This window comes from Dendropsophus ebraccatus, unplaced genomic scaffold (genome assembly GCF_027789765.1).
Source record: "Dendropsophus ebraccatus isolate aDenEbr1 unplaced genomic scaffold, aDenEbr1.pat pat_scaffold_480_ctg1, whole genome shotgun sequence".
In the NCBI taxonomy this organism is placed as follows: Eukaryota; Metazoa; Chordata; class Amphibia; order Anura; family Hylidae; genus Dendropsophus; species Dendropsophus ebraccatus.
Genome location: NW_027210083.1, coordinates 70854 through 84718, shown reverse-complemented (window position 1 = coordinate 84718; position 13865 = coordinate 70854). Strand labels below are relative to the sequence as shown.

The window sequence follows — 13865 nt, the reverse complement described above, 5'->3', positions numbered from 1 at the left end:
GGCCACTTTTGCACCATCCTTGTCTCCAGATTGGGTGGGGTTTGAAACTCAGTTCCATTGAAGTAAATGGAGCTTAATTGCAAACCACACCTGACCTGGAGACAAAAGCGGGGCAAAAGTGGCCATGTTTTTGTAGTGCTGGATAACCCCTTTAATGCAAATAGGTGAAAAGGTGTGAATTAGAGCTGATGCACCAGCTCATTAACTTAGGGTTCTGTTTTCAGATTACTATAAAATGTTATGGTGGTAAAAATCATAGTTCTGCAATGGGTAAACTTGTCAGTGTTTCATGCTACCCATTGTTTGGGCAGCATGAAAATAGCGACAGGTTTCTTTTAAGGATGTGCACAAGAATAGATAACTGAGTATATTTGTTTTAGTGATCCAGTAATATTTCCCAGAAAGCCACTGGACTACAGATTTGTGCTTAACCCAACTTCTCTTGTTTTTTTTTCAAGACTGTATATCTGTCTTGAGCCATTCACTCATTTAAATATGCTAATTCATATAATGTTAAATAAGTGATCTCAGACTAACCTGGGGTTCAGAAAATACTTGCTTTATACTGTTGATTGGCCCATATGGGATGCCACTTCCTTCGAAGAGCTCAAGCCATTCAGTGGTTGTTTTTTCTGAGAACCTAGGAACAAACAAAAGATTGTGGTTTAGTTTCTCCCTTTTTTTTAATCCAAAGGATGTAAAGCACTACCACAGTGATTTATTCCCAGGCAGCCAATATTGAAACAGAAAATGTTCAGCGGAAGCAAAAGCTTAAAGCCCTAGGCAAAGAACATGGTTAAAGAGCCTTGTAATTCTATCTGATTGTCTTAATATGAGATGCAAACCAAAATTATCAGCAATTTCATATATGGTCAGAGGATTTCCTCAAGGCCTTTTGTGCTGTAATGATCATCACATTTGTAAGACAATAGCAGTAACATTATATGGGGGAAAAAAAATGGAACACTCGAGTTTTGATCTTAAAAATCTGATATGAAGCAGCCTTGACTCTTTCCTGCCTATCATATGTGAAACATATGTCGGAACTAACAACCGCAACTGTTAGCTAAACGATGTTCGCATTTATTAACAACATTGAAATATGGATTAGCAGGGTCACAGGGCCATGGACCACAATGCACTTTACATATCCTGGATATAGGCAAAATTCTTGTTTTGTAACCTGCTAAAAGCTCTGATCACAGCACATTAGTTTTAAAAAGTCATCTGTTAAATCTTGCAGTTTCAGGCCAGGTTCAGACTATGTAATTGTGCGGCGGTATTTTTGGTGGTTCATGCGTACGCTGGAAAGTATAGTATATACGGCTGCACAGTGCACACTATGTATGAATCTACGGCCCGATCGTAAACGGACCCGTAAAAAATTAACAAGACCATTGTTTGCGGCTGGACATGCGGCCGAGGATTGACAGGCGGTCCGTACGGAGTACTTCAAAAATAGCCGGCAATGATGCCGAATGCCGATGTCTCTAATAGTTAATATATTAAATTAATGAAACACATTTTCTTTGTAATAAAGTCCCTTTCGTTGGTCAATAATTTAATTCTAACGAATCCATCATTTGGCAATTAAATATACTGTTAAAATAAATAGATATATAAATAAATGTATATTTATATATATATATTTATTTTTTGACAGTATATTTAATTGCACAATGATGGATTCGTTAGAATTAAATTATTGACCAACGAAACTGAATTTATTTAATCGAAAATGTGTTTTATTAATTACCGTATTTTTCGCTTTATAGGACGCGCCTTTTGATAAGACGCACCCCTGATTTTAGGGGGGAAAAATAGAAAAAAAAATATTTTGCTCATTGTCACAGTTTGGAGATAGCAGCAGTGTGATTGGTGCCAATCCCCCCATATAGTGCCTCACATAGTAGCCAATGCCCCCATATAGTGCCCCACATAGTAGCCAATGCCCCCATATAGTGCCCACATAGTAGCCAATGCCCCCATATAGTGCCCCCCATAGTAGCCAATGCCCTCATATAGTAGTCAATGCCCCTATATAGTAGCCAATGCCCCACATAGTAGCCAATGCCCCCATACAGTGCCCCCATTGTAGCCAGTGCCCCCCATAGTAGCCAATGCCCCCATACAGTAGCCAATGCCCCCATACAGTGCCCCCATAATAGCCAATGCCCCCATACAGTGCCCCCATAGTAGCCAATGCCCCCATACAGTGCCCCCATTGTAGCCAGTGCCCCCCATAGTAGCAAATGCCCCCATACAGTAGCCAATGTCCCCATACAGTGCCCCCATAGTAGCCAATGCCCCCATACAGTGCCCCCATAGTAGCCAATGCCGCCATACAGTAGCCAATGCCCCCTGCGACCAGAAAAACAACAAACAGGTTACTCACCTGTGCGCCGACACCAGCAGCTCCTCTCCCGACACTTGGGTCTCCCGTCATCCTCCGGCACAGGCAGTGGGGTACAGAGAGACTGCCTGTGCCAGAAGTGTCCTGCAGCCGCTGCAGAACACTTCCGGGACACAGGCAGCGTCTCTGTACCCCGCTGCCTGTGCCGGAGGATGACGGGAGACCCGAGTGTCGGGAGAGGAGCTGCTGGTGCTGGCGGACAGGTGAGTAGGACAGCGATCCCCTCCGCCCGCCCAGCCCGCCCCATCCATCGACGCTTAGCCGATCAGGAGCCCAGGAAAGTGCTGCTCATTGCACTTTCCCGGGCTTCTGATCGGCTCAGCTGAGCGGCGATAGAAGGGGCGGGCTGGGCGGGCGGAGAGGATCACTCAGGGCCGCTCACTATGCATATGCATAGTGAGCGGCAATACAGGGGGCGGGCGGGACGGCTTCCTTGCGGTGCTCAGCACTGCTTGGGAGCCGTCTTCGCTTTATAGGACGCACTTGGTTTTTCCTCCCACTTTGGGAGGAAAAAAAGTGCGTCTTATAAAGCGAAAAATACGGTAAATATTAATTAGTACAGGAAGCTCCATAAGCCGTTAATTCATATGCCGGCAATAGAGCTTTCTGTACTAATCATCACTTTACTTTAATGAAAACATCAAATGTTTCTTCTAATTATGTTATCACAATAGCATTATTAGAAGAAACATTTAGAATTATATGTGCGCTCAGCTGATTGGCTGATCGGCTGAGCGCGCATATAATGAGCCGGTCCGCAGCACAGTGACTTCATTGTGCTGCGGACCAGCGAAGAGGACACATCGGGGTGAGTATAGAGCTCTCCCCACCCCCTCCCCAGCACTGCACCCCTCCCAGCAAGGAAGGGGGGGGTCAGTTAACCCCTTCCTTGCTGGGATGGGTGCAGTCTGACATCAGTCTGGCCCCCAAGGGGTTAAGGGGGATGCAATACATCCTCCCTTAACCCCTTGGGGGCCAGACTGTAAGCAGCGATCTGTAAAGATGCTGCATACTGTAAGGTGCACAACACCGCTCACAATGATGGGTGTTGCGCTCCTGTTTGTGTGTTTTTTGTGTGTTTCTCCCTTTTTGTTTTTCAGATATCGGTATCCTGTGGATTACGTCGGATTCCGTGGACTACGTCGATGACCAGCGTTTTTTTAATGTTTTTTTTTTTTATAAAATGGTCAATGAGGGGTGTGGGGGTGTTTTTATTTGAATCAAAAAATTTTTTTAACTTGTGTCTTGTCTTTATTTCTTTACTTTATAGACTTAGTAGTGGAAGCCGTCTAATAGACGGAATCCATTACTAAGTTGGGGCCTAGTGTTAGCCGGTATAAAATGGCTAACACTAACCCCCTATTATTACCCCAGTACCCAATGCCACCAGGGGTACTGGGAAGAGCCGGGTGCCAGTGGTCCCGGAGCGTCAAAATTGGCGCTCCTGGACCGGGCGGCAGCAGGCTGGTAAGATTTAGGCTGGGGAGGGCCTAAACCAATGGCTCTTCCCACCCTGGTGTTACCAGGCTGCTGTCGTTTGGTTTTTAACCCGGCTGGTTATAAAAATAGGGGGGACCCTATGCGGTTTTTTTTTAAATAAATAAATAATTTTAAAAAACCGTTAAAAAAACGCTGGTCATCGACGTAGTCCACGTAATCCGACGTAATCCACAGGATACCGATATCTGAAAAACAAAAAGGGAGAAACACACAAAAAACACACAAACAGTGAGCGGTGTTGTGCACCTTACAGTATGCAGCATCTTTACAGAACGCTGCTTACAGTCTGGCCCCCAAGGGGTTAAGGGAGGATGTAGTGCATCCCCCTTAACCCCTTGGGGGCCAGACTGATGTCAGACTGCACCCATCCCAGCAAGGAAGGGGTTAACTGACCCCCCCTTCCTTGCTGGGAGGGGTGCAGTGCTGGGGAGGGGGTGGGGAGAGCTCTATACTCACCCCGATGTGTCCTCTTCGCTGGTCCGCAGCACAATGAAGTCACTGTGCTGCGGACTGGCTCATTATATGTGCGCTCAGCCGATCAGCCAATCAGCTGAGCGCACATATAATTCTAAATGTTTCTTCTAATAATGCTATTGTGATAACATAATTAGAAGAAACATTTGATGTTTTCATTAAAGTAAAGTGATGATTAGTACAGAATGCTCTTTTGCTGGCAACATGAATTAACGGCTTATGGAGCTTCCTGTACTAATTAATATTTAATTAATAAAACACATTTTCGATTAAATAAATTCAGTTTCGTTGGTCAATAATTTAATTCTAACGAATCCATCATTGTGCAATTAAATATACTGTCAATAAATAAATATATATATAAATATACATTTATTTATATATCTATTTATTTTAACAGTATATTTAATTGCAAAATGATGGATTAGTTTAAATTTAATTAGTGAACAACGAAAGGCACTTTATTACAACGAAAATGTGTTTTATTATTTTAATAGATTAACCATGAGAGACATCGGCATTAGTGCAGAGGATCGCAAACCCCGGTAATAGCAATTAATGTAAACTGTGTTCCCTGCTTTCCCAGATGCATCCAGAGGTGTTTGCATAACTTTCTTAAGATTTTATTTGTTATTTTTAGTTGAACCAGATTTCCAAGTAAATGACCATATGTTTTGAGCCGCATGTCTATTTTTTCCCACGGCCGGAGTTTCATCCGCACATTTACAGCCGCATAAAAAATACAGCCGCACAGTTACATAGTGTGAACCTAGCCTTAGTAAGCAATAGGATCCATGCATACCAGCAGCTGATGTGACCCTTGATAAGCAAAGCGGGAAACAAAGTTGTATGATTAGAGTCTATGTGCAGGGTTGCTGAGCCAAAATGTGTTATATTCCTCTTATAGTTTTACTGTGCTGTTTTTTGTGTGTGTTTTTTTTTAGCAAGCTGTGAAGTGTAAAGGAAAAAGAATATTCTGGTAAAAGACTGTCTGTACAGAACATGATTTAAATTTGTTTGGCTACTATGCATGTAAAAGTACATGCATAGCGATCGCGGCATTTAAGGTAGTCAGTGACAGGACAAGCACCTGTCTCTGACTGATCGGTCTGCATCAGTTCTAGTGGCAGGCGGGGGTAAGCCACTTGGTTTTTGGTCAGTGCTTCCATGTTAACCGAAGTGATGGCAGGTAGTAGTATACACATTTATAGTGGTGATTACAGAAATAGACATTTTGAACCCTTCTTACCACAATAACATGCATTATAATATAAAATTATAATGGTTTTCTATACAATGATAAAACTACGGAGGGAATAAACTAGAATGCACCATGGAACGGAACCTTTTCAGTCAGAATGTCAATGAGTCAAGTCTATGTAAATATTATGCTCTCATGGTACGCCTAATGAATTTTCAAGCCAAGCACATAGATCATTTCTGGAGTTACACAAGTGGTTTCCTTGATGCTCTGTAAAGCAATTGCAAATCAGTATCAAACGTGTCTTCAGACTGTTCAACATCCCCCAGTAATCACTGGGGTGTATTTAAGGCTTTAGTGTTTTTGTATCCTTTAGTTTCATCCCCCAAGAACTATAAATGGCTTCATTTCTTTTTATGGAAAACAAAATATATGTCATGATGATTTTTTTTACACTACTGCCGTAACTAATGCCTGTTTTATGCAGTGGGGGACGAGATTAAATACCTTCAAGCTCAATCAGTCAGGGATGGAACATCTTTGCATTCCATGATCACCAAAGGACATATTAATCATGCTCCCCTGAAACAAAAACTCTTGACCTAAATTTAAAGTCAAATGGCTTCCTCAGTCTGTAAAGACATCAATATATGCATATTTGTACAGGGGAAGAATGATTTCCTTATTTGAGAGGATTCAATTTTTATTGGTGAAAAATTAGGACATAGATATACATAAGCAACTTACCTGAACCTATAAATCTCTTGCTTCAGAGGACAGCCTGAGACATGAGACATGTTACATATATGGAAGGCATGCTCTTAATTGGTTCACTTCTGGTCTAGGAATTTTGACTTTACATATATACTCTTTAATGTAATTATCTGTCACGACCCCTGGATTACATTCAGCCACCAAAAGATCTTGACCCTAAACACGGTCTCCTCACTATTCTAATCATAGCTAAGCTAATGATTCTCTACTTATAAAAGAGAAAGTCTGATTAAATAAAATTTAAAATTATCTAGTATACACATTGTGCAAAATAATCAGGCAAGTGAGTATTTTGACCATACAATATTTTCTAAACATATTTTCCAACTCCAGTACGGAAATATTTCAGGTGATGGATATTAGTGTAAACGGAGGGGGGGGGGGGGGGGGGGGGGTTATGGCCTAAGGAGTTCAAGGCCCTACTGTATGTCTAGGCATGAATCTTTGTTAGGCAGCTTATTTCCCTCAAGGAGTATGGGCCAAAAAAAAAGAAAAAAAAAAGATTTAACTGATTCAAAAAAGTAAAACAGTGCTAAGATGCTGAGATGGGATTACAGAATTATGAAATGTTTTGTTGCAAGTGGTCAATAGGTGGTCAACAAATATTTTGAGGGTAAAAAAGCAAGTTAACTGACAAAGATTTGAGAATAATGTGTCCAGAAGTAAAGGTGTTCAGTGCCAAGGAAAGGAAGCCTGAAACCTAACACCACTGAACAAGACACCTAAGTTGAAATGTCAAGACCGGGCCAAGACATATGTGAAAATGGTTTCATGGACTAATGAGATAAGAGTGATTCTTGACAGACCAGAAGGATATGCACAGGGTGGCCTACAGCACTGTACTCTGACCCAGGAAGTCTCCCTCACCTTCCAAATCATCGCAGATCCACTTCAGGCTGGGGCTTACATCAGGGGAAAGGACTGTGGAGGTAATCTCTTTACAGCTGTAACCCCTCTCTCTCTGGACAAAGAGCGCTACATTTGTGTGCCCACATCTGCCCTACTCATTCCCTTTACTGCCTGTAGTCTCTGTCTGCATAAGGTTCGCACAACGTCAAAAATAGAGAAAAGGGGCAGATTTTGCAATTTAAAATAAGGTCCTTTATTGCCGCGATTTAACTGACTGCTATGGCAATGTATTGAAGGAAAGATGGACGCCCAATGCACACAAAGTATTGGATAACAGAGGTTTTTACCGCAGACGTCAAAATAATGAACATGATCATTATTTTCGGACGTCTTTTGCAAACAGCGGACTTTTTCTATTAGTTGTTCACACACAGTTTTTCTTTTGTCACAGTTCTTTCTCTGTTTTTACTATTAAATTCAATGGACTTTTCAATTAAGCAGCACCCAAAGGCCAATTAGTAATCCCAAACTAGAATAATGTACCAACAGCGGTCATTGCAAGGGGAGGACAGGCTGCTAAATGACGTCTGTTATTTTAGACTCAAAATGACGGACGTCATTTTAAACAGAGCTGAAAAAATGTTGTGTGAACATAGCCTATCAGTGATTTCTTATGGGAAAATTTGCTTTGATTTAACAGTGGATTTGGATTACAAGAACGGTCCTGGAACAAATTATGCTCGTTATACAAGGCACCACTGTATTCTCCTGCATGGCTAGCATGGCAAATAATAATGACATAGCCCCCTTCCTTACCTGACCTAAACCGTATTGAGGGCTGTTGGGCTCTTCTTAAACAGGAGGTTTACAATGACGGAAAATAGTACACCTCTCTGAACAGTATCTGGAAGGCTGTCTTTGCTGCTGCACAAAAAGTTGATGATCTACAAATTAAGAAATTGACAGACTCCATGGATAGAAGGCTTATGACTGTTATTTAGGAAAGATGGTTATATTGGTCACTGATTTTTTTTTTATATCACAAATATTTAATTCTAAATTTTGAGTTTTCTTTATTATTCTCAATTAATTAAGAGATGAAAATTAATAACTGAGATGGGAAAATGTATGAATCACATAGAGTTCTACTGGTGTTGTGGATCACAGATGTGCAAATTTGCGAATGTGCAAATAGGCAATGGTATATAAATTTATCTGTAATTGCAGATTTTGCAGACAGGTGAATAAGTCCTAATAGCTGCCTAATAATTATGCACACTTAAAGGGGTTGTCCAGTGTGGGGGCACTTTTTTGGGGGGACCGGGGAGGAGGTGGCTGAAATAAAAGACATCCACTCACCTCCCCGGTTCCAGTGGCGGCTCACTCATCGCGAAGCTCTGGTCCCCGGTTCCCGGCCGCTTCCAGGTGTCTGATGCCGCCTGAGACGCTACGTCTCAGGGTCGCTCAGCCACTCATTGAAGGAGGCGGGATCCGAGCGGACTTCACACGGATCCCGCCTCCTTCACTGAGTGGCTGAGCGGCCCTGACACGTAGCGTCTCGGGCGGCGTCAGACACCCGGAAGTGGCCGGGAACCAGGGACCGGAGCGCCGCGATGAGTGAGCCGCCGCTGGAACCCCCAAAAAAGTGCCCCCACACTGGACAACCCCTTTAAATAGTCTCCCACGAAAGCCAAAACTTTACTTTTACTTTCTTAAATATTCAGGTTTGAGGGGGGTTTTTTTACATTTTGAATTGACCGACAGCCATGTAGTTGTTCAATAATAAAAACAGATCCTCAAAATTAAAACTTGCCTAATAATTCTGACAAAGATGACAAGTTTCCAACATCCAATAAACATGGCAACCCTAAATTGAACCCATCCTCACCTGTTCTCCTCACTAAAAACCTTGGCTTGACCATCATTCAATATTTTACTCTCTTGGTTGTATCTTAGCCCAATTTTATTTACTTTTTTTCTCTTTCTCCATTTATGGCTATGTCTAACTGGTTAGGATTTTTTCTGGTTAAAGGGGTTATCCAGTGCTACAAAAACATGGCCACTTTCTTCCAGAGACAGCCCCACTCTTGTTTCCAGCTTGGGCGGGGTTTTGTTGCTCAGTTCCATTGAAGTGAATGGAGCTTAATTGCAAACCACACCTGAACTGGAGACAAGAGTCATGATGTCTCTGAAAGAAAGTGGCCATGGTTGTGTATCACTGGATAACCCCTTTAATATCAGAGTCACCTGCTCAGTTGTAACTCTTCCATGAAGCTACTGAGATTCTCTTTAAAGCGTCTCTTGTACCTTCGGATAGCTGTTTTTAATCCAAGATCTGTCCTGGGGTCCCTTCGGCAGGGGATGCCGTTATTGTCATAAAAACAACTTTTAATCCTGCAGCGCTGTGTCTAACGGCCGGGGCTTACATTCGTATATGCATTAGGCTGGCACCACCTCTCCGTCCTTCCTCCCCACCCTCCTCATCATTAGGAATGATCCAGGAACATTTACTGCTGTTTGAGCTTTGCACAGGTGTATTAACGATCCAGCCCATGTTCATTATACACACAGGTGGGGAATAGGAAGCAATCTGCTTGGAGCATTCCTAATGATGAGGAGGGTGGGGAGGAAGAACAGAGAGGGTGTGCCAGCCTAATGCATATACAAATGTAAGCCCCAGCCGTTAGACACAGTGCTGCAGGTTTAAAAGTTTTTTTTATGACAATAACTGCATCCACTGCCGAACGGACCCCAGGACAGATCTTGGATTAAAAGCAGCTATCTGAAGGTACATCTGGTTTGGGGGGGTCAGATTGTGGGTACAGAGTCGCTTTAAAGCAGACCAGTTGACCAGAAAACAGGGATGTAAAACAAGATACAACTTCTCATGGGGATAGTGCATTGCTTTTTATCTACACAGTCATCTCTATGCCCAAAATTTCATCCATTTTGTTATAAGATAAATGAGGCTTAAGTCCCCAGAGGGTGTTTCCCAACTTGATAAAAGCCCAGCCCATGTCCTCTTATTTACCACCTCTATGCCTGCTTGCATCTGACAGCCACTTATTAAAGAGAACATGGGCTGGACATACATGGGCTCTTGTTGTGCTTTAGAACACCCTGTGAACACTTGAGCCTAATTTCCCTATTAACAAAACTAGGCAGTAGAAAAAAATTACAATATAGTGCTTTTTCAAGCACTATAACTAGCCATTTATACACTCCTGTTTTCCTGCTAATGGGTTCGCTTAAAGGTCAGTAATCTCTTCAGTATATCCTGGACTACTAGCTGTCTGTCAATGGCTACGTGCTTGATTTTAATATGCTGGCAAGGCTTGGTATGGTTAAATCAGTCAATGAACTTATAAGAATGGTTATTCATTAACTATTGGCCAAATGGTGAACCATAAACAGCTAATTGTCTTGAATCCTTCCCATTCTCCAAGTAGCCATGCAGGGCTAGATTTTCACATAAAATATAAATTGCTAGCTGTTTGTTTGCCCCACCTCTCTAATCAGTGGGCAGTGGGCAAATATCATGCTGTTTTCAATTACTAAAAAAAAGCTCTTCATTGCCCATACTGATACTAATGGTACACTTACACAGAGCGATTATCGTTCGAACGATCACATTTGAGCGATAATCAGCTCGTACAAACAAAGCGAACGATCAAGTGACAAGTGAGAAATCGTTCATCGGGGGTCTTTCAACATGTTTTAAAATCAGTCGTTTGCTTAAAATTCGCATATCGCTTCGTGTAAAAATTCTTTCACATATTTATCCTAATGTGTGAGATGGGCTTAAGTGATCTCAAAATGATCAAATCTTTGCTTCAAAATCGATAAACGATCGATTGTGCGAATTATTGCTCTGTGTAAACGGACCATAAGGCTTCACATATGCATCATTGCTCATTTTGGGGCTTCCTTTGCAGATTTTGGTCAGCACTATAAAATGGAACAGGACAGCAATGGATGATGATGGATATTGGGGTCCATCGGGCTTCCTACTGGTTTCCATTTATTCTGCAAATTTCACCATACAAAAAATTACTGTCAGGATCGAGCTCTGGCCACCGGTTACAATCATGGCAGCAAAATGTATGTGCACGATAGTTATTTTCTTGTATCATTTTGTTAGTGTGAACACGGTTTTATTCTGCTTTGGCATTTATATTGATTTAAGTTAACTCCTTGCTCATTGTCTGGGAAGATTTCTACCAGCAGGTATACAGTTAACACCTTGCCTTGGATAATGACTGACAGCCTGGTCCTCCTGTGCAAGCTCTTTTTTCTCTGCTCCAATCGTCCATGAGACCGGGAACCCGGACCCGGTTTCACATAAAGCTCAGTCATTTCCTAAGCATGATGCTATAGGTAGCTATAGTTTACACTCGTTGTACCTGTTTTAAGCTTTCTATCCCTGTGTATTTTGAACTCCTGTTATACCTGACCTCGGCTTGCTTATGACTATTCTTTGGCTCTTTGATTTATCCAGCAGTGGGAAGATCAATTCCCGAATGATCTCCCCACTAACTAGGAGGATGGGGGAGGGGGCATCTGGGGGCTGGATTTGGGTGTCCCTTCCTTCATACACTCTAAGGGTACGTGCACACTGCAGAATGGCGAAGGATAACCCTTTGTGCATTCCGCAGCTGGCACCCGCTGGCGGACTGATGGAGGCGCGCGTCTCTGCTCGTGTCACACTCCATTATATGCACGGGCGGTTTCTGCCCTCTGTCCAAAGAATGAACGTGTTCATTCTTTGGACGGACGACGGAATCTGCCCGTGGATAGAATGGAGTCTATGACACGGGTGGAGACGCGCGCCTCCATCAGTCCGCCAGCGGGTGCCAGCTGCGGAATGCACAAAGGGTTATCCTTCGCCATTCCGCAGTGTGCACGTACCCTGGATCTGTAAGTGTACCCTGAGGTACTCTCACAGAGTTAGTAGAATTTCACGCCATACCGTGATCTCTTATTGGGACGGTTCTGGCGGAAAAGACATGTCTGGGAGGCAGCAAACGCTATGCTACCCCCAGACACGTCACTGGATGATGAGGATGAATGGAGGAAAGAAGGACCCCCCATTCATCCTCACTGGCTGTTTCGGTGTCGGAGGCAATAATAACGTATGCGTCCGACGCCGAAAACACCCTGGGGGCCATCTTTATACGGGGATTAGTATATGGGGTATGTAAATGTGTAGTGGTGTAGTGTAAAACTTTATTCCATGTAGTGTGGTGTAGTGTAGTGTTTTTTACGTGTTTTTTTGACAGTAAGAAAAAATATCCCTACGCCAAGAAAGGAGCTGCTGATAAATGCCGCACTTATGTGCGGCACTTATCAGCAGACAGTGGCGGTAGGATATAGGGGGGAAAACGCCCCTACGCTAAAAAGGAGGAGTTGCTGATCAGCGGCGCACTTACGTGCGATGCTGATCAGCACTCAGCGGCGTTAGGGCGCAAAAAAAGAAAAAAAAAATTGGGGGAAAAAAAAAAAATCTTTTTAACCCAAAGCAACTGATCAGTGAATGATATACACTGATCAGCCGCTAGGGGGCAGTAGAGCGAGACCCGCCGAACCCGAGCGTTTCCGAAGATTTCCGACGCTGGATGACTGAACCCGGAAGTGAAGCGAAGAAGACGCGAGGACGGCGCAGACCGCAGATCTTCGCTCCGGACGCCCAGATCAGGTGAGTATGGTACACCTGCACTACACACACCTGTTCTGCACCCCTCCGCTACCTAGCTGAGGGGTGCAGAACCCGACAAAACTGTTTTTTTACAGTTTGATCGCCATGATGGGCCGGCCGGTACTGGCCGGCCTATCACGGTGATCGTGGGGGTGGCATCGGCGCCATCTTTCTTGGGGACACTAATGGCGATTGGTGCTATCTCAGACAGCACCAATCGCCATTGCTTTCCAGGTCACCGATGACCCGGAAAGCTGTTTTTAGCTGCTATATGCTGATCTGTTAATCACCCCCCATGCCGACGAGCAGAGATGGCCTGCTATACATTATAGCAGGCCATCTTCCCCGACCGCTGTGCGTGAACACACAGCGGTCGGGGAAACATTGGGCTTAAGTATACGCCCGTTTGCGTTAAAGCCCACCCTGCGGGGGCGTATACTTACGCCCGATGTTGTTAAGGGGTTAAAGAGGAAGTCCGGGCAAAATAATTTTAAGATATGTTATTGCCCAACGAAAGTTTTGAAAATTACTAATAGACACTTATTATAGGGGAATGCACCTAAAGTGTATTTTCTCAGCACTTACTACAGCATGGCATGTTTAGGTCTCTGTAAAGTTTGTGATGTCACAACACGTCACATCACATAAACTGCCGCCACCTGCTGCAGCGGTGGGACAGACTGAAGCAGCAGGAATTGGCAGTTTATGTGACATGATATCACCAACTTTACAGAGACCTGAACACGCCATGCTGTAGTAAGTGCAGAGAAAATGCACTTTGGATGCGTTTCCCAATAAGTGTCTATTAGTAATTTTCATAACTTTTATTGGGCAATAACATATCTTAAAATTATTTTGCTCGGACTTAGAGGCCTTTAAGGCTTCCTGTATTACTGTTGCTACTAAACGGATATCTTTTGGGGCAGGGTCTGACAGCAAGCAGCAGGACACATGATCAT

The 13865-nt window shown here is 43.3% G+C and overlaps 1 long non-coding RNA gene across 1 annotated transcript in view; it reads right to left on the bottom strand.

Moving 5' to 3' along the window:
* Positions 1 to 540: 540 nt before the first annotated feature.
* The window catches only part of LOC138776788 (uncharacterized), a 52566-nt gene continuing 39241 nt past the window's right edge, over positions 541 to 13865 (bottom strand). The window contains exon 3 of the long non-coding RNA XR_011360820.1: positions 541 to 640. This is a non-coding gene — a long non-coding RNA (uncharacterized lncRNA). The remainder of the gene's footprint in view (positions 641 to 13865) is intronic.